The sequence below is a fragment of the Haemaphysalis longicornis genome, unplaced genomic scaffold, assembly GCF_048455015.1.
Source record: "Haemaphysalis longicornis isolate Haplotype H1 unplaced genomic scaffold, Haemaphysalis longicornis Haplotype H1 scaffold_12, whole genome shotgun sequence".
In the NCBI taxonomy this organism is placed as follows: domain Eukaryota; kingdom Metazoa; phylum Arthropoda; class Arachnida; order Ixodida; family Ixodidae; genus Haemaphysalis; species Haemaphysalis longicornis.
This window is the reverse complement of record NW_027526225.1, coordinates 122,309,474-122,330,116: the sequence shown is the minus strand read 5'-3', so window position 1 is coordinate 122,330,116 and position 20,643 is coordinate 122,309,474. Positions and strand designations below refer to the sequence as shown.

At 46.5% G+C, this 20,643-nt stretch overlaps 1 long non-coding RNA gene across 1 annotated transcript in view; it reads right to left on the bottom strand.

Moving 5' to 3' along the window:
- Nucleotides 1–16,590: 16,590 nt before the first annotated feature.
- LOC144162153 (uncharacterized) overlaps nt 16,591–20,643 on the bottom strand; it is an 80,205-nt gene continuing 76,152 nt past the window's right edge. Inside the window, exon 3 of the long non-coding RNA XR_013320630.1 lies at nt 16,591–16,627. This is a non-coding gene — a long non-coding RNA (uncharacterized LOC144162153). The remainder of the gene's footprint in view (nt 16,628–20,643) is intronic.

Below are 20,643 nucleotides of genomic sequence, written 5' to 3'. Positions count from 1 at the left end.
CCTGCGAAGTCATGGCTGTGGCATTCACTGGCTGAAGACATCTTTGGCATGCTGAAGGGTCGTCGGGGAGAGGATTATGAATGCCCTGTGGAGCTCATAAGCCACAAAAGAGTACTTTTTGAGTCGTGCATATTGTGCAGATATTCACCAGTTCGCATAGACCAAGGACAGGTGAGCTTAAAGTATGTTCAAATATTTTCATATCTCAAATTGTTCAGCAAGAAAAGATTACCAGGGCTTCTGCTGTAAAAAAGACATTCTACTTTCGTGGAATGAATCAGACATTGTTCAATATTTTCTCGTGCTCCCTGGGTAAAGCAAGGCATAAATTTATTCTCTGATATTTTTGTACTGTTTATTTTCTAGGCAATAGGGCGAAAATAGACCTTAAACAGCGGTACAAGGAATGCCTATGCCCATTTTAATTGTATTTGGACCCCTTCTTGGAAATGTATCATCACAAGGCAACACATTAAAGCTCTGGCACGGGATGAATTCATTGCATTCTACAAGTAAGTACGCACTGCCATGTTTGGGTCTTTCATGGCGCGTTTTTAGGTAGTTTCTTTATAACTGATGGTTTGAAACTTCTTTTCAGTGACAGCTTGGCCTGTGGCTCAAGGTGACAGTAGGAGCTTTTCGGAACACGTTAGCGAAACTTTCCTGGAAGTGCACTTTGAGACAGCCCTGGCAGAACCACCCGGGTCTTAATTTTGGTTGGGTAAGCTGGCATTTTGTTTTTGCGAGACTCAATTTCTGGGTCTGTTCGTCCTAATAAAATCTCACGTTAAGAAGTTATCGTGAACGCCAATATTGGCCATTGTGTTCACATTGCGCCTATTACGGATGCTCCAACAGTGGCCAAAAAACCACTATTTTGTATTTTAGTTTTGTAAATATTTAGCTCTTACACCTTGAGAGTTGTTGCTGTGATTTGACAGCACCGTGGACACGCCCAACGTGGTTGCTGCTACAACAATAGGGTGGCAACTGACGATTTAAATTTTTCGCTTTTAATACGCCCGTAGCACCAATAATACTCCCAAATACAGGCGTAGCATGAGTAATGCTTCCATTGGATTTTGACAGGTGGTTAAATAAGGGGTAATTTTTTAAGGGAATTGTTTAGAGCACAGAAAGTGACGTCTGCAAGAAAATGTGCTATAGTTGCGATTTATAAGAAAATTGTGCAACAGACTAGTTCAGCATTAGTCAGCTCAACTTCTGCCTCTTACCACTACGAACCATGGAGGTAATACATATCGAGAGGGAAATATTTTAGCTGAAAGTAATTCCACAAAAAATTTCTGCCACAGTGCGATATTTATGATTTCCTATGACTGGCCATTTATTTCTTTGTGGCAGAAACATCGTTTAGCTGTAAGTTATAATAAGCCAGCCTCACTACAGCATTCTAAGGAGCACATTATACAGTACAGTGAACATTTTTTGCAGAGAGAAGGTGTGTAAAATATAATGCCGAAAGGTGATTATAGTAATTATTTGATTAATAAACGAAACCTCTCAAGGATAAAAAAACCTTATATTCAGGATACCGAGGCAGCAAAGGTGGATACTTTCCAGAATCAGGGCAATTTCATTGATTGTCTGTGGTGATATTGTTTAGCGCACTTTCACCTTTAGCAGCACTCCCAGAAAAAACCCAAAAAATCACTGATTTTAAATCAATTACTGTGTTATGAAAGGGACTAAGCAACTCACTCATTTAAAGCAACCACGTAACAAAATTTTCTTGTTTCCTTGAAGGTACATGAGGTGAGCAGTATGTCTTCTCGAGGCCCGGTTATTCTGAGAGAAGGGACTGGCGGCATCAATATTGCCCGCAAGAAACACATCACGGATTCGCCGCCTGCATTGTCACTTCAGGACGTGGTCATCCTCTTCGCCGCATATGTCATCTTTTTCATCGTGTCATCATGTTAATATGGTTGTGTGCCTTTGGAGAGTTCTTGGTACTTTTGCAGGGAGTTCTTGGAAAGCATGAGAAGTTTGACAGTGGCCTGGTGTCATTTAAGTTGGAGTCTCTGTTGAAATACTTGAAGTGTTCAGCTCTACTTGGGGTTTTAAATTATTGGTAGAGGTTAAAGTATCTCTTGAAAGGCATGAAGGAGGTCAGATGAAAGGCATGAAGGGGGTGAAATCAGGTGAAGAGGTTTAAGTTACTGGCACATGCAAGTCTCATGTCAACTGAACACTGAAGTCGTGCCTTATTTTTCATCATTGGCACAATGCGCAGGCTGCCTTTGAATCTATAGTGGGTGTTAATGTAGTTCATGGTACCCCATTGTAACGTCCGTATTTTCAAGTGTAGCTCATGAGATTTTTTTTTTCGTGGCAGTGCTGCTGCTGATGCAAAAGTGACTGATTATTTACGCAGATGGCTTCCGCCTTCATTGATAAATTTTAGTACCGGATGTCAGCTGATACCCATGACCTAGAAGAATTGAAAATGTGCGTATTTGGCTTGAACAAGTTTTCTTCTTTGAACAAATCTGCATTTCTTGCTTGGCAGAAGCAGGGCTTTGGTCACAATTACACTGATAGCAAGACGGGAGGGTTTTTTATAGCACGCAACTGTGAATTTCACCTAAGGTAAAATGTTGAGGCTGGAAAAAATGCTTTCAAGTCTGTTTTGTAAAACTTGTCACCTGTATGATTCAACGCTGGCTTGTTTGCTCTTAAGGATGTCTGACTTGTTCCCGCTTGAATTGATTACGTATATAATTAGTTTGCATGTTAAATTTTAATATGTGTAACATGCTTCCAGCTACCTGGTTTGCAAAATTATATAAGATTCACGCTGGCTTTTGTGAGATTTCTTGGGGTGAATTATTTTAAACAACTACAAATTGTTTGGGCAAGTAACGTGCCTTAAGTCAAAGGCCTTTTCAGGACGCTCATAAAGTCTATTTTGCCTGCAAATAGCTTGATGTTACACTTACATCTGGTGTCAGGAAACTACTATCTTTAATAATCATGTTTTAATGGTGGCATACTGCCACATGTGACCTCTCGTGTCAAAATGTTTTATCGTTAATCTTGGCTCGAGCGTTGTTTTCCTAAACTCTTGCACTGCATTGTTGTAGGTTTGTGATAATACAACCGTGTATAGCTTGTTTTTAGGCCTTTCCCTACAATTTAATAGCAAACTGCATTTTCCCAAACAGTTATGCCTAAACATAGTATGGCAAGCGCAATGAGTCATTCCGCCTTTGAATTACCTTGGTTTATCTTATAAGACAGCATATTTGATGCTCACTCTTGTATAATATCTGTGTCAGTGCCGCGGTAGACGCACACGGCTATTTATTTGTGAAGCAGTTGCCCCTAATACCGTCTTTATTAACCATGTTTTGAGTAAAGGTGAATATGTGAAAATGCCACTTGGAGCCTAGTGTTATCGTTAGGGTATTTATTCCTTGTGCGTTGGTCATTTTCTGTGAAATTTAAAATAGACAGCTATTCAAATCTGAAATGTATCATACTAACACCCAATAAAGTTGTATAGTATTTTGAAAAGCAGTGTATGAGTCATAATAGTTGGTTTCGTGCGTATTTTAATGCAAGTATATTGTTTCTTTCACATGCAGCTGAAACCCAGAACAGGATTCTGCGGGTGAAGCCAAAGACTGTGTGCCGCTCTAGGTGCCTCAGACCAACTTTTATATAGAACTGTGCTCCGATAGGCAACTGTTGGGAACTGTCAGGGACCACACTGCTGCGGTGGTTTCTGCTTTCCAATTGTTGGTATCACTGCGGGTCATATGTCAAGGCTGTGTTAAAATGGTGCTTGCGGTTTCCTGCTGATACCAATGCATCCGCCAGCCTGGCATATGACCTCGGTGTATACCGACAGGAAAGCAGAAATATTGGAAAAGTGGAGTCCCATAGACAGCTTCCCAATGTCTATAGGAACACCGTTTTATATAAACAGCTGGCCTGAAGGTACCTGGAACGGCGCACCGGATAAATTCCATAATCATTTTACATGGATCAATGTTCCAGTAACTTGAACTACCCTTTTATTTGGAACAGTGATCCGCATACTTTTATTTGGAACACCGATCCATATAATTTAGTTGCGAAAATATGTGGTGCACTGTTCCACTTAATTTTCAGGATATGTGGAACACGGTTCCAAATATATAACTGGAACTTTTTTGCAAAAAAGTTCCAGTTACTAAGTGGATCTTACGTGGAACCAGATTAAGAGTGTGGCTGTACTCGAATCCTTAAACTACTTCTTTTTTTCTTACACACCCACGTGAGTGACGTCGGCTTTCAAATGCACAAGTGCCCTAAGTGAATGAAAATTTGTCTTGATTTCTAGATCCCGCAACGCCCCTGTTGACAGGCCTTCGGGCGCTTTATGCTTAAAAAAATAAAGAATAAATAAAAGTCGGCCTCCTACCAAAACGTCGACAAATAAAATGTTTTTGTTATTGAGTTTTTACCACACGCTCGCATGCACGCACACACAGACTCTCACACACGCAATGTATATAGAACCAAACGTTTCCATTTAGGCAGGCGCTTCCTGCATGCACCACATTGTCATTAACTGCTCTTCTTTGACCAAGTCAAATGAATGTCAGCCTGTGCGAGCTAAACAGAAACGCGAACAGAAAATAAGAGACATTGCCAGAGGACCACCACGGAGTCGCATTCAGTAAAGAAGCTTTGGACAGGCGAGCTCATCCCGAAAGTTTCCTCCTGCTTGTGTCTCTCCTTCAGCGGCCAAACTTCCCTCTGGTGAATCGTGTGGTCTGTACGAAGCTGCCTTCCTTCACGGCGCTCAGGTTCGTGCTTCCAGCCTTCCGGGCAGGCAGGGAGGCCAGCCGACGTCAGCGCGTAATTAGATGAGGGTACTAGCATCTAGAAGTGGGAGATAATCAGGAGACTGGCTCGTTGTTTAAGGAGTGCACTTCCAGAAAGCTTGGTAGGAGAGAACCAAGGAATCTAGCGTAGCTCACTTTGTAAGGGCTGCACGTGTTTTCCATCATATTGACAGCCTCGTGGAGAATGATTGAGAATTACCCCAATAGCCGGCTTACTTGCGCAAAAAGCCTGAAGCTGCTAAATAATATGTTAAGAGATAAAGAACGATAAATCAACGCGAGCATTTTGAGCCAAACGCAGCGAGTCGCTCTAAATCAGAAGAGCAATGAAATGGCAGGCACGGCTGAATTCTTCGATCCTTGCTTTATTTAATATCTTTATAGTGGCACTCTTTTGCCATTATTTTTACGAATATCTTTGTCAACATTCTTATAGCGGAAATGCAAAGGTTGAACTGGTTCCCATGTTTTGTCAAGGATATGAATTAAAAAAGTTCCTGCAATAATTTGGAGCTGTTCTACTTGTGAATTCGGTGGTAGTGCGAGAACGATCGGACTCATGCGTCCGAGAGAGCGCGTCCCACAGCAGCTAGCAAAGAGCCGAACCAGGTGGAAGAAAGAAGAAAGGAAAAACACGAAGGTGAAAAAAATGCCCGAGTACACTAAGATCTTCGTAATGGTTTGCGAAAGCATGAATGTCTATCCAAACGCCGGGGACACCTTGTCTTGCCTCACGATGTCGCCGGGTTTTGCAATTTTGCCGCGAGAGATAATATCTTCTACGATTTGCTTCAACGCTTTCGACCGGCGTTGATCTGTCTGCTGCGCGTCGCACAGCTGCCCGTTCATGCCGCCCTTTCGAGAAGTGACGCTGGACTTTGCTTCCTGCCTACGCATTCGTCTGGCAGCGTTCTTGCGCTCCCTTCATCTGCGGTGTATTTGCGTGGACGACCGGCTTGCCGCTACTGCCTAGTTCAAGTTCGCGGGGTTGAACCTCTGAGGCTTCAGGAAGGAACTGTTTCTATTCCTGACACCGGACGTCGAGTTTTAAAGACGATAGTCTTTCTTGGGCTACTTCAACGCAGAAATTTTGGTCTGTCTGTTTGTCGGTCCGTCTGTCTGTCTGTGACTCGATTCAGCCACCCGGCCAAAGTGAAACAAAATCTGCGCAATAGTCTCATATACTCACAGCCAAATCTAAACGTCTAAGTCCGGTGTAAGGTTCATACTTGTCAACATTGTTGAAGAAGAACAAGACATTACGCAAATATGAGGCAGAAAATTAATACATGAGTGGCATTAGCAGTTTTTCTGTATTAAAAAAAATCCGGATGCTTGCTTCTTGCGATAGCAAATAAAATACTCCATAAACCGCAGAAAACCGTCGCCAGCTGTTGCCCGTGCTACCTGGCGGAATTCGACAAAATCAAACCACAACAGCAACGAAAGGTTCCACTAGATAGGTTCCGCATTCCGGTTGGAACGCTCGCGGAGTAGGCCATCGTGGTTCTATAAACGTTGCAGTAGGGTGCCTTGATCCACGCGTGTCTCCGCCGTACGGCAGCGCTGGCATCGAGTCACCCTACTTGGAGCAGTACAACGCGGTAAATTTAAATTGACCTGAGCAAATCTGTAGCGTTTAATCTTGGGAGGAACGAGATGGGAAAAGAACAGCATGAAAGGTGAGCGAGGAAAGAAAAGGGAGGCCTGTACTTGGCAGGGGCGCCAGTCGACTATCGTCTTCCGGCGACATTTGCAACAAAAGGAGCAGATACGCGTCCATTTTTTTTTTTGTTCAATGCTTGCGCTTCAGGGCTTGCGCTTTAAAGAAGTAGCTTGTGTTTGTTGGGGCCCGGCGAGCCGCTCTACGCGTATCCACTGTGAATGGGCACCACCTAGTAATGCATACTCTCTCTTGCTGGATCGGCATTCTTCCTTTCTAAAGCTCGACCGCGTGTTCATGTAAAGTGCGTTTGGCGTTGATTGCCACGTCATTAGGCTCAACGTTCGCGTTACGTACTAGTAATTCGGAAGGTAAGCCCAAGGACATACTCGTAAGGTCCGATGGCGGAGACCGCTGCCCTCAGATGTCACACGAAGCTGGCATTCCTCAGTTGCCCTTCGACATGGACGAGAACTCACCCGCACACACGCTTTGACAACTTTACGAGAAGAAGCGATGCTCGCGCATCGTGACATTGTAATAGGAAGATCCCGTAACTTCTGTTTCAACTTTTGTTAGTGAACACGTGCCACCATTTCCATCAAGCGTCACTTATGTGCAGCCGAGTTATCCCCCTGTGGTTAAACACAGCTACTTCGCTGCCTTATATATTTTAGGCATCCGTTCAGCAGAGATCATGCAGAATGGTAGGGCCAGCATTCTTTGTTTCTTTTCGTCTATCATTCTTCTGTTTGCTTTTGTTTCATTTTAGCAATGAGGGAAGTATTGGGACAGTTCTTTTTTCCTTCATTTATGTATGCCTGGCGGTAGGTATTTCTTTCTCTCCTTCGTTCGTTCTTCATCTGGTTGTTTTTCTATCTTTTTTTTTATTCTTTCTTCCCTGCCTGCCTTTTCTTTCCTTTCCCTCTTTTTCAGTTCGCTTTTTCTCCTTATTTCTTCTCCTTTTCTTGTTATCTTCCTTCCTTTCCTTTTTTTGTTCCTTGTACGTTTTTTTAATGACTCTCTGTCTGTCTTTATTTCTTTCTCCTCATTGCACCCTTCCTTTTATTATGTTTTTCGTTTCCCATTTATTTTTTCCCATTCCTTCTGTTTTAAACCTCTATTATCATTCGCCACTAGCAACCTCTTTCCCCCAAAAGAAATATAGCGGAAATCCTGAGAATTGTCTACTAATCCGTACCGCTTGTCTAGGGTGAGTTATTTACAGGCAATATTTTTGGTTTTTCAAAGTCTGTCCGACCAATTATCTCTATTTACGTTATCATAACGATTACAAATGATACTTAAGCCAAATATGCATTTCTGTGCAAACGAAGGGCGTTACATGGCTCGCCATTGTCGCTATTTTTGGCAATTTTCTTATCTTTTGGGATTTCAAAATTTTGTTCTACAAATTATCTTCATTTACTCTATTAAAACCATGAAATTTGAACTGTCCCGAAATTGAATTACTCTGAAAATTCACGGCGTTGCACGAATCGCGGTGTGCTATTTTTCATCTTTTATTTTTTGGGTTTTTTTTAATTCTGTGAAATGTCGCGAAGTTACCATTTAATGTGCAAATGCAGGGCGTTAACCAGTGCTGGCAGGGGGGGGGTACTCGGCAAAGAATGCTACGCATTAAAACACCAGTGATGAAAGCGCCTTTCTACCCTCCCCCCTTTTTTCCTTCTCCACTGGTTAAACTTGAATTAAATTCCCTTGTTGTAAGAACGGAGACTATTACTGCAAATTAAACTTTCTTCCGTGACAGAAAAAAAACTGGACAGTATACTCGTCTGTGTCGTGCGTGTGTACTTGCCGCGTTATCCTGCCGAGCATACGTGCGTGTTTCATCAGAGGCCCTCAATTACGACCGAGTTCCCTTTAGCATCTCAAAGTTTTTAATTAAAGCTGTGATGGGCTTACGTAAAACAAAAAAATATGGTTTATCCCTCATCCATGGGAATCTGTAGAACACGAAAGTGAAATGTGACTTCACAGGAGCGCGCAATGTTTATGCGCGCATCGATATGAACTTGCAGGTCGCTATTCATATTTCATCGAGAGAGAGAGAGAGAGAGAGAGAGAGAACAACCTTTATTAATGCCTGCAATTAGGAACGAGCCCCGAAGGGGCGAGCCTCTGCGACGCGGCCACGACGTCGTGTCGGCGTGCTCTACTAGCCGCTGCCGATATGGCTCCGTTAGACGCACATCATTACACATTGGATTACACGCGCCGGAGCACTGCGTAAATCAGATTGAAACCCCATGCACTCGCGAACCGTCGAACAAAACCGAACGGGTTGTCATTTGGTGAAGCCACGGTGTGCTACAAATAAATGATCATGATTTGCGGTTCGGCAGCAGCCCTGTGGATGTGATGATGATTATTATTATTATGATGAAGTTGAGGTTTTTTGGCACAGCAACCGCTCGGTTATAATGCGCCAAACACCGGGTAAATGGTGAAGTGAAAGTTAAAAGACGTTATTTACGGTGTTGGGAAGATTAAAACCATTTTTAAAAGCACTCAAAGATTAAGTAGCTAAAATCGGTGTATAAAGACGGTGTCTTCAAGAAATAAAAATAAATTACTAAATTCACCAATGGCTCATCAATAAGTAAAAGCATGGCATGTAAAGGAATGCAAAAGATGAATAATGCTCTGAAATCTGTGATGCGTGCTGCTTCAAGGTGTGGGAAGCTTACTAGAACATGTACTACAGTAAGAGGATCTCCACAGTGGTCCCACACAGGTTTCTGTTCTTTTTGGATCAGGAAGCCGTGTGTGAGCACAGTGTGATCTACTCCAGTCAGCATAAAATAACCTCAAAAACGTGGTTTCTACGTTTGCAACTTTTTCATTCTGACAGGTATGGTTCACCAGGTGTAACTTATTTCCCTTGTGTCTGTCCATTGTCTTTGGCAGTACACTGTAATTGACTTTCGTATGGTATTTTAGTGCCCTGGTAAGGACCTTGCCCTTCGTATTATACACATTGCTTGGTATCGTATGCTGCTTTATCGACGGTTTCATTTTCTGGAATGCCAATGTGGCTTGATAGCCAACAAAAGATAACTGAAACCCCTGCCGATGTAAGGCAACACAGACGATTTTTTAGCATACCAACACCTGCATTTTTTGAAGGGACAAGGGAGGTCCTAGCATGCATCTGTAAAAATTGCCCCTTCTTGTAGTCAATTTGCTATTATGTCTTCAATAGCTGATGTTATACTACAGACCTCTGCAGTGAGGACACTGCCCTCATCAGCTATTCTCTCTGCTATAGTGACTGCTGAGTTTATAAAAGCATAACCAGGGTGACCAGTAGTTTTTGACCCATCAGTAAAGTAGGGGCAATAGCTACTGTACTTATTCTTAAGTGCAAGAAATCTTGGCGTAAAAACTGGTGTGGAAAAGCTTTCTTGTCGTATTTTAACAAATACAGGTCACATTTTACAGCACTATAGTCCCAGGGGGCTAAAGCGCCGAGAAACTCACAGGAGTTGATGGGCATATCTTGAAAGAGTACTGAGTCATGTGCTCCTCAAAGCGGAGGGCAAGAGGGCGGACCACTCTCGCTTTGTTCTCATAAAGCTTCTTGTACCTATTCTCAAACAATTCGCCGGCACAGGGATGGTCATTTGCGCAGTCTATTTCGGCTGCATATATTCCACTTAGGTGACATGTGGGTGGGCTTGGCGAGCGAGTCCTGTTGGCTGGTCGCTTCAGCAAACGTGCGACCTCCTCGGTCGTGCTCCGTGGCGTGTATGGAAGTCGCCTGCGTTGCGACGAGCTGAGCTTGCGGAACGCGACAGGCAGAGTTCGCAGCGTAGTTGGATTGTGAATGCGTGAACGCGTTCCGCTTCCCTCTGGCGTCTGTCTCGTCGCACGAAAGCAACCAGGAGAGCGACATTCGCCAGTCGGCGTCGTTGCCTTTCTGCCTTAATGCAGCAGTTTTCCTACACGGAGCCACGGTGGAGGAATAAGTTGCACGGGGCAATCACAGCCGCAGAATAGGAGGCGGACGGACAAACGCTGCTGTACGCTGCCCTATCGACGCGTCAACTATCGGCGCTCATTAGCAGCATGACGCACTACTGCGCTTCACCTGTCCTAGACAGAAGCACCATCTGAACGGAGAAAGATAGAGGGAAGGACCTAATGCGCGTTCGTATACCTCTCAGGGCTTCACTTTATGTCCCAGTAGGTGCAGCGCTTCTCACCTCCCGTTGCGGCCAAAGAGATCTGGGCTCGAATCCTAGCGCCGCCGCGTCAAGTAATGGAACTTTTTCTAGTGATGTCATTTCCGTGACGGATGTGATGTCGGTTAGGTTTGTGTACCAATACATAAATCACTTTCGTGTTAAAAAATCTCCTTCAATATTAGGCGTGCGCGGGTATCATCGAAGTTACGCGCGTGACACATAATCAGAGAAAAAAAATTCACGCCATATCCACGGAATGAATGATGATAAGTGGGGCGAAGCTCGAGAGGGGGAGATCATCGGTAACCGTAACTCTCCCGTGAAAGTTCGCCCATTACATCATAAGAAAGACGTAAGACTGTGTGCGTACATTGTACAAATCAACTTTTATTTTCGGAGTCAATGCCCCCAGGCCCAGACCTGGTGAAAGACCCCGCGCCATCGAGGAGTACCCCGCACCTCCACCACAATTTGTCACGTAGGATGGGACACAACGGTAAAGAAAGAACTTTTATTTAGGGCGAACTTGTGCCCGAACAAGACGAGAGGAAACGAGCAAAGGTCCTTGCGTCTCGTTCGATCTCCGAGAACGACTGCCTGCGTTCGTGGCGTGATCTCTTGCGTGATCTCCCCCTCGCAGTGCACGTGCGCTCGCGCCTCCGTTGGCGAACACAGACAAGCTCGCGCTCCCGGTGCCGAGTTTGCGCTGCCGGTTGCAGCCGGTTCTTGCGCGTGCAACGCGGCCCACTTTGCGACACCTCCGAAAGCATGCGGCGGTCACGTACCACGAGACACAAGGGATGGACAGACCCATGACTTAAGGAGCTTCGCCCCTAAAACACTTCAGTTCCTTCGTTTGCGTCGAGTCGAACACACCCGAAGGGCATCTCGTCTCACCGTGAACAGTGGAATGCTCTCCGTAAACACCGACGAGCGAGGAATACCGGTCGCGTGTGAGACTGCTTTCGAGTGTCTGGGCTAAGTTTGGGTAAATCTGAGGGTCTGAAGCGCTTTTTAGAAAAGCGGAAACCCGTAAAAACTGAGGCGTTAAGCACGTACGTTATACCAGAGGGACTCTGGTTATGCGGAAGCACGATGATGGCGTCATGATCGTCTCAACAGCCACTTTGGTGCGGAAACATTGCTGTTGTTACACGGCGCACTACCAAATGAGTTTTACGTACTTTTTATTCTTTTAGAATTAATCTAAGAAAGAAGCAGCACAAATGTAAGAAAAAGGGGGGCAAGTGGTTCAGTTCCGCACAATAACCGCTTCCTGTTTTGGTTCTAAAATGACTGTAGTTAACGCCACTGTTAACGCAAAAACCTTAACTAAAGACGTCAAGACTTTGCGATTTTAATTCCATGACATTCTTATGCTGTCCTGTTGGGGCTGCATATTTCTGCGCGTATTCATGCGATGAGACAAAAAACCCTACCCTGGGCCTGTTGATACATCATGAGTTTTCTTATCATGAAATGCCAATCTGATAAGGCTTCCAAAGTTAAGCGACCGGAGCGATTTTCTCTTACATGACCAGCAACTACGATTACCCCTATTTTGATGGGCACACACGGAATTAAAAGCAGGCAAAAGTTCATTGTCATGGCGTGTCGGGCTTCTGCCGGATGCAGTTAGCTTTTGAACGATAGAGGATAACAGCAGCGCATCATCAGTTTTCCAACCCGCCGCGGTGGCTCAGTGGCTAAGGCGTTGTGCTGCTGAACACGAGGACGCGGGTTCGATTCTCGGACGCTTTTCAGATGAAGGCGAAAAGCAAAAACGCCCCCTGTGTACGAGATTACGGAGCACGTTAAAGATCCCCAGGTGGTCAAAATTAATCTGGAGCCCTACACTACGGCGCGCCTCATCGCCTGTGTTGCGTTGGCGCGTTAAACCCTGCAATCAATCAAATCAACCCTCAGTGTTCCAACTTGCCATTAACGCATGACAATGGACAATTCACGCTATTGTGTACATGTTTTCTTCAAGACTCACGGAGAGCTTTAGGAACTGCCAAAAACCGCCATCTAGGCAAAACCACAAGAATAGCATATCACGTGGAATTTTCCCGTTAGTAAACCGAATGAGGCGTCCGCTTCGGACTTCCCAGAGGTTGAGGTAAATGCGTTTCTCTGAAGGGACGGAAACAGCTTTCTCAGGTGGAATAAAGCTGGGTGAGGTTAAGAAAAACTTCAACTTACTTCAAGACACAAACGCGTTCTCTTGCGTACCTTGAATAACGCCTCACCCTCCTGAATTTCGATATTACTTGGCAGTGAACACAGACCCCGAGTCAAAATGTGCAATCGTTGTTTATTTCTGGTTTCCTTCTCTCAAACTCGCCAGAAAAACTTGATTTTCGAACTTGAGAGCTATAGGATGTGGTACCGGGGTCGTAGCGCCCGCCCGCGGCTCCCAAGGAAGACACCGTTTCCCCAGACAACCACACCTTTAGTGAGAACCGAGCCCGTCTGCACACGTCTGATTTCTCCGAAGCTCAGGCACGCACTGCCACAGCCTCTTTGTTGTTGTTGTTGTTGTTGTATCTCGCTCGCAGTGCACACGCTGCGCGTGCCCTCCATTGCCTTCTCTCTCATCCTCAGTGCGAGGTAGGTTGCCCGGCATTAAGGGGAACTCCGGTCGCTCAGCACCAAGGCGTAACTTGCCCGCTGTGGTCATATGAAAAGTGTTGATGTTGACCCAGCCCCCCACATTTAGTGTAAGTCGTGTTTGGCTTGCAGTTCACCGCTTGAACGGTAGTGTACAGTTGAACGTGTACAGGCGATCAGTCAAAAAAACAATCTGCGCAATTTTACGAAAGCACTTTCCGTGGGCGTAACAACAGCGACACATGGATGCAGTTGCGCACGACGCTTCCTGTCAGCCCAATCGTGCATGTGTCGAGATTCCGCCGCGTGCCCACAGTTAGCACTCAGCAAAGCGCCGGCCAGCCACTCCCGTGTTTTACGTAAAGAAGGACCTTTCTGCACTACTGCTTTTGTCGCTATGACTGCGAACAGTGCCTTCTATCTAAAACAGCTGAGTCAAAGTAGAGTTCGCGCTCCCTTTTAATGCAGAACATTTATAGCTGCCCACATATTTGTACCATTTCTTGCCGCTCTAGGCTTTTAACGAAAGCATGAAGTGGGAGTAGGAGCTCCTTCACACTGGCCCCGTGTTCGGACACCTGTTCGGCGGCGGGGATGGAACCCAAGCCTGGCCACACGTAAACGGAGCGGCTGGCTGCCCAGCTCCTTCACAGTCGCATCACGGATATGAAAGCAATTCCTCCCAACCGATTTTGAAGTGGCGTACTCCGCTCGCGACAACATCGATTACCGTTATTCTGGATATTTGTATTCAATTATGAAAACAACAACAGCATCGACAGCATGCATGAAGGAATATCTTATTCAACATTTTAGTCGAATAGAAAACAGTGACGTCGACTGCTTGGCAATGTCTTAGCAAAATATCTGAAACGTGCCTGTGGACAACATGCCGGCATATATGAAAACAATGCAGCGATAAAGCAAGAACAGAAGAAATTACTATACGTCCGTGCTCAACTTTATGCTCTTGCGAAGCCGTGCCCCCCCCCCCCCCCCCGCACACACACACACGTAACAAACACATTTCCTTGGCCTAATGCCCCCCCCCCCCCCCCCTCTTCCCCTCTTCAGGAACTCTGAAATTTCCGATGACATGCCTCTAAATTAACACAAAGTACAAGGAATAAGGCTTTGAGAAGTTGTCATCGCAACAAATGGTCGCCTCAGAATACATCCGGGAGCAACGTGCGGACCCGTGCGGTGTGAAGAAATATGGACGGAAGTGCTTAAGGCACCGACGAGACCTCGATACGGAACACCAACCCCAGGAGGACGGAAGCAACCAGTACGATCATCAATTATTCATACCCAACATCGGTCAAGTTGATTACTTCCGCTCCAGGGAAGCGTACATCGGTCTCTTCGAAGGCTCGCGATATCGCAGGGAACTTCAGCGATTTTTTCACGCTTGCTAACGCGAAAAGGCAGCCAACTCACACGGATCTTCCGAACGCACTTCCTGAATCCAATCATATTTGCCTTGCCGGGTAAGCTCAGGCAAAGCATTCGAAATTATTTCATTTGTTGACAACTTCAGTTCTATTACCTCTTTTCTAAAAAATGTATGCAATCGACTGCTGCGTTTGTGTAAATAGTGAAACGGCCTCCACAGTACCGTATTTCCAATGCTAAGCTCGGTGTAGCGATGGAATCGTTATCCACAAAGCATGCTTTTCTTCACAAGTAGGAACAATAATGTTAAGAACAAGTAGGAACAACAAAATGTTATACCAATAAAATAGCGGGGTGCTGATCGATGCCACATCTTCATCCACGGTGCTATTTGTATTTACAGTGACAGCCAAGTGGAGGGTACGGGGAATTCGCTTTCTCACATACCACTACTAAATATACAAGCGGTAGTTACGGCAGTCTCGCCGTAATGAAATGTAATGGTCTTGCGAGGGCGTTCGTAAAAAGGCTTTCCCTATCGTCTTTTGAGCGTCCAACTATTGTTAACCAAATACAAGTTCGAAGTGATTTGTGTCAGACTCTTCTAAGCTTTAATAGAAATCTAGGACAGAAACACAAATGTCATTTTTGCCGCCACGGCCCTTTGATCTGAAGAACTGCTACGTGAAATCGTGGGACCGTGGTGCAAGTAGATACTAAGAAGAGGCAGGCATTATGTGCGGCAGAATACGCACCGTTAGCACGTGTTTGTATCGTTAAAATGAAGACAAGTACTGGCAAGCCGCAAATAACTTCTAAAGAAATTCTGAATTCAACAAATAGTTGGAGACACAATTCCGCACAATTTGGGCCGCGAAAATTTCGCCCCGATATGAAAAATATCATATAGCGCTCTTTCGCCTTAATACTGTGCAGGTGGCCATGACAGCCACGGCCAAGCGCCCATGGAGGTTTCCAGTGCCCTCAAGACATGTCTTCGTGTTCAAGACATCGCTAGTTCAGGACCAAACATCATCATAACATTATGGTCAGCTGTGGGGGCAGGCCTTTTTTTACGGTCTGTGGTACACCGGTCATCTTAAGTGCACTGCTAATTCTGCAGCGGCCTCAGCCAGGCTTGTCGCTTACCACCGGGGGCTGTGCCACGACTCGAGAAAAAAAAAGTATAAAGCGTCGCGTAACGCCTTGCTCACTCAGCCCCAACGCCGACGAAGGAGTGGGCAGCACAAGCCTGGCCGCTTGTGTGCAGACAGCATTGCGTTGCAAATACATCGCTTCACCAGCTAACACCGCTCCCGTCACGTTTATCCAATTATATTTTTTACTCGATTTTATTGACGCATGTCACAGCGGACCAACAGTATTTGATGGCCAGCTTTGCGGAAGCCCAACTCTAACCGGAACCGAGACTCCGAAAGCAGCTAAGCACATACACGCCATATTTCTGCTATTATTACTCCGTTAGGCGCAGCAAAGAAAACACAGAACGTGGGAGACAACGAGCAGCGCTACTTACAGCCTTGTAAGTAGCGCTGCTCCTAGCCTCCCGCGTCCTGTGTTTTCTTTGCTGCGCCTAACGTAGTTGTAATGGAGCACCAACTAAGCCGTACCCGTACGTTGTTAAATCATATTTTTGCTTTTCTGAGCCCCCTCCCCAACTTTCGGGGAAAAAATAGAAGAAATGTTTGCGTACGAATATAAGCACCCCTTTCTCTAAGCAACCATTGCAAGGTGGATTTCAGACGCGTGGAAGTGGCCACAAGTTGATGTTGTTGCCAAGTCATTTATGAAGTTTTCAATTACAAACCACTTACACGGAACAGCAGACGACCTCCTGAAGATACTGATAGCGGCGGTCCAAGCTGCACAACAAAATGGAATGGTAGTGAGGGTAACTGAGCATCAGACGTGATTTGCGGGTTCATAAACATTGTTTCTTGCCCCAGGCTCGTTGAGGTACGGAACTAAAAAAAAGTGTAGGGGGTGGGAACGGCAATTTAGGTTTTCCGAACTAACCAGCCCCCCTCCCCTCCCTTTGGTCATCGCTATCATGGGAAAAAGGGGGTGCTTAGAATCTAGTAAATACGGTCACAGACAACTCAAAAACATCCAAGAATGCCTTATTTAAAAAAATTGTCATGGCTGGTTACAAAAAAAATAGAGGCCAGAGCACTAGGTTTCTTGAGGTTCGAGTGTATGTCGCAACTGTATCTCACTATGTATCTGCTGGCCGATATTACAGTGAGGACATTAACGCATCGCTTGGCGGAGGAGCACAGATTTATGCGATCTCTTCCTAATTTCGAGGAAGGAGCTGAGGGCTACTACCGTAACGTCCGTACTTCTCCCAAAGGCGCTAGGAAAAAGCTGAGCCCTCAATGCCTATTCTTGAGCTGACCTTCACGCCTAGAAGCTCTGCGTCTTCCCTTTCTATTCTTATCGTCTTGGTAACTCCATTACCTCGTATGGACACAGAGAGAAAAGTTACGCCCGGTTTAAAGTGTTATTCGATTATTCATCGACCCTCCTGCGGGATGAATCCAGGGAAACATTTAATGCGACGAGGATATCCCTGGGGCGAAGTTGTATTCGTCCAATCAAACATGTCTTGCCTCCAAAGAATTTTTATCGTGTTTTTTCGTCCGCACAATTCCATTAGGTGAAAGTATTCTGTACTGGCCGGTATACTCTTGGGAGTCTAAGTGGCGCAACTTGTAAGGGACGGCGAGCTTGAATGCACGGACATACATTGCAATTGTGTCTTACACATAGCAAAGGGGCCTCAACATCACTGACACTTCAAGGCTAACGCTGCTAATAAATACTGTGACTGTATATGGCAAGTCATCTATTGCATGTTCATTGCAAGTCATTTATTGCGTGTTTATTGCAAGTAACTTGAGAAAACTAACTCATGCACTAACTCATGCCAGATTGGTCTTGTCGACGGAACTTGACAATAAGCAGCGCTTTCCCCCAGTGTAAGCCCTGGCTACGAACGTTAACAGGTGCAAAATAACTTTATTTTGTTTCAGTTTTACGCGGCCATGCGAAAAACATTACATCCATTTGTTTACCGAGCAAAGTTTTATACAGTACACCTTTGATCCACCACACGCGCTCCAACACCCGTACATCAAAATTTGTTACGTCGTATTTCGCACATATCGAACAATTTCTCGTAGATTGCATAGTCGCATTGCAATACTCAGTGAAAGTTTCAATACATTCGAGTGCTGGATAATGGCGTATATTCAGTACTATTGGTGCGTACAAGCAATGCAACTTTCGGGGTAGAGTTTTTTTTAATACAGTTTTTTGCTGGAGCTCCTATTTGTTTTCTTCTGAGACCGTAAATTGTGCGCGACGGTGTCTCATTTTTCAGGAACTTTCACTTTCACACCCCCACCCCAAGCCATTCGCCAGGGCCCGCCCTGCTGCAGGACGAGCTGGGCGGCTACCTTCATATCTTCACAGACGGCTACATCAAGGACAGCACGTGCGACGGTGCGGCTGAGTGCGTGATGCCTGAGCTGAGAGCCAGCCAAAGCTGCCACCTGCCCTTCCCCACTTCCTCCACACGGGCGGAGCTGGCCGCGTCCTTCTCGAGAGGGGGCCCCAGAACCACCCCATGGCGGCCCCAGAACCACCCCACGGACTCCAGGCCTGCCCTGCTGCGGTTACACGCGGTCAACCAGCCCACCAACAGCAGCGGCTACCCGGAGCACTCCCTTGTACCCCAGCTGCACACTGTTGCCTCTCGAGGCTGCGACCAGCGGCTCTACTGGCATCCGGGGCAACGAGGTCGCCGACGCCCGAGCCAGGGAGGCTCACCAGGAGGGCATTCCAGTTTCCCAAGGCATCCCCGCCTTCGAAGAGGCCCGCAATGCTCTGGCCCGCATGGTACAGACAATGCCCCCCGATCCTCGGGTCGTGAGTGGCCTGGCGCCACGACCATTGCCTGCACGTATCAGCAGGGAAGCCCGCTGCCTCCTGCTCCGCATGCGGCTCGACTGCTGCAATGTCCCTGCACTTGCACGGGCACAAGGACTCCAGCATCGAGGCCTTCCCAGCGCCGGCATTGAGGACGTTGTGTTCCAGAAGGGGCCTGCGGCAACCCAACGGGAAGTCTTCGCCCAACTGCTCCATTACGTGGAGACGACGGGCCTCACGCAGCGGCTGTAGCCCGGACTGCAGTGACTGCTTAATGTGCCCGGACCACGACCAACTATACTCCCAGACTGACAGCTTTGTGGGACTCACAGCTCTCTTTATACCGCTCTCTCTCTCTCTGTCTCTCTCCACTTTGTACTGTCCCCTTCCCCTCTACTTCCCTTCCCCTGCACTGGGTTATATGCAGGTGAGCTCCCTGCCGAGCTCAAAATATCCACGGTGCATTTCCTTTCCTTTTCCTCTCCCGCAACCACAACCCCCAAATTATGGGGAGAGGGCGGTTCGCCATGGCGGCGCGAGCGCTCTCCGAAAGTGTGCGGTGGCGGAGGGGGGGCAGTGTGCTGTGCCCACACGAGACGCTCGTCGTGCTGCGCTGGGCAAACGCGTGATGAGTTCTTGCACGTGGCGATGACGTGCGTTCGCTTCCTAAAAACGCGGGTCGCGGTGCCTTCCTGAGGGGGCATTTCGCGCCGCCGCCGCACAGGCTCACCATCGCTGCCGTGGAGAAAACCAACGCGCGAGTGCTGCCTCAGCCCCTGCAGCACTGGGGAGTGAGTGCTGAATTGCGAGTGGGGCCACTGGTCGTGTGCTTCATCAGCCGCTGCATCTACACGAGCTGCCCGAGCGGAGGCTGAGCACCGCCGACGCGAGAAGCCAGAATGAGGGCTGAACAATTGATGAGGCAACCGGTGCTTGTGCATCGTCAGCCACTGCAAATACAATTTTTCTGTAACCATACAAATATATCCGTGTGGAATTCTTCGCCTTAACCTATTTTGCACAGTCCAAACCGGTGCTTGTGCATCGTCAGCCACTGCAAATACACGTTTTTTGTAACCATACAAATGTCTTTGTGTGGAATTCTTCGCCTTAATATATTTTGCACAGTACAAACAGCTAAACAGCTGCTTTAAAATATCGCTTTAAGGGGTATCGTAATCGCCAGCCATTTTTTTAGTACGCACCACGAAGCGCTCCTGCGCGAGCAGTAAACAAGGGTGCCGATGTTTTTTAACGCACGTTACGTTGTAGATCGAATCGTAAACGCGATTCTCGGTGTTTTAGTACCGTGACTACACGAGAAGACGAATAAAAACAGCGACAGGAGACGCCAACAGCGGCACCCTCTAAGGGGCGTCACCCCTAACATGGTTTCGACTTGGTTCAGCTTACCATTAATATGCAAAGCAAAAGCTTGGTTTGGCCTGGTTAAGCCCACTATCAGCATTTTGCAAGCTGTACGGCTCGCTCTTCGTCCGTCTCTGACGCTAGCTTCGCGCGTTTGGCATTCCCTCTTTGGTGGGGTTTTTTGGTGCAAGGGCATCTAAGGCCAAGAGCGCCATTGCTACGATGAGGTAAAAATGTGCTGATGAAATGAATCCAAATAGTAGTGCATAAAATTACTTCGGTGTAAAGGGCCGGATCCAAAAGATGAGTGAGGAGTGTGATGAGGCATGGAATGAGCTAACGGTGTATAGGGCCATGGTAAATAGAACCCTACGGATGAACAAGGTAATGAGGTGGACGAGAATGCTACTTTCTAAAACAAACCTGCTGTTGTGGAAAACCAGGAGACAAAGGGCCGGGACGTGCAGAGGGAACCATGAATTCTATTACATAATGATGATGATAATGGCAGCATGCGCGGGAATCGGAGAACATCTTCTTTCACAACATCCTCCCCGCCCCAACAGAGTGAATAAAC